The sequence below is a fragment of the Cucurbita moschata genome, unplaced genomic scaffold (assembly GCF_002738365.1).
Source record: "Cucurbita moschata cultivar Rifu unplaced genomic scaffold, Cmos_1.0 Cmo_Scf00271, whole genome shotgun sequence".
NCBI lineage: Eukaryota > Viridiplantae > Streptophyta > Magnoliopsida > Cucurbitales > Cucurbitaceae > Cucurbita > Cucurbita moschata.
The window spans coordinates 10,368-11,228 of NW_019268787.1; the positions used below are offsets into that span (position 1 = coordinate 10,368).

At 33.2% G+C, this 861-nt stretch overlaps 1 non-coding gene across 1 annotated transcript; it reads right to left on the reverse strand.

The window, feature by feature from the left end:
• Positions 1-776: 776 nt before the first annotated feature.
• On the reverse strand, positions 777-849 carry TRNAA-AGC. Its single transcript has one exon. It is a non-coding gene; the product is annotated as a tRNA-Ala (tRNA).
• Positions 850-861: the final 12 nt, after the last annotated feature.

Consider the following 861-nt stretch of genomic DNA (forward strand, 5'->3'; position numbering starts at 1 on the left):
TCTACAAGTAGTATAAGCTCTTATCTTTTGAGGAATTCATCAAATTCCCTTACAATAAGTACTAGATTGCTTTCTCTCCATAAGTAGCTTACAATAAGTTCAAGATTGCTTTCTCTCCATAAGTAGCGGCCACAAGTAGTATAAGCTCTTATCTTTTGAGGAATTCATCAAATTCCCTTACAATAAGTACAAGATTGCTTTCTTTCCATAAGTAGCTTACAATAAGTACTAGATTGCTTTCTTTCCATAAGTAGCTTACCATAAGTACTAGATTGCTTTCTCTCCATAAGTAGCAGCCACAAGTAGTATAAGCTCTTATTTTTTGAGAAATTCATCAAATTCCCTTACCATAAGTACTAGATAGCCACAAGTAGTATAAGCTCTTAGCTCTTATCTTTTGAGGAATTCATCAAATTTATAAGCTCTTATCTTTTGAGAAATTCATCAAATTCCCTTACAATAAGTACTAGATTGCTTTCTCTCCATAAGTAGCAGGAATTCATCAAATTCCCTTACAATAAGTACTAGATTGCTTTCTCTCCATCTTAAATAAGTCCTCTCTTGCTTGTTAGATTGCTTTCTCTCCATAAGTAGTATAACTACTAGATTGCACTAGATTATGTACTTGTGGAACATTACTCTCTTTTATTTATAAGAATGACATAGCCATAATGATATAATAATCCTTATATAAGTATCTTTTCTTTTTCTCTCGTACCCACCTTATACATAACATGTTAAATTAATTCATACTTAAAAAAATTATTTCTCCCTTTTGGAGATGCAGGGTATTAATCCCCGTACCTCTCGCATGCTAAGCGAGCGCTCTACCATCTGAGCTACATCCCCACAATTTTTGCA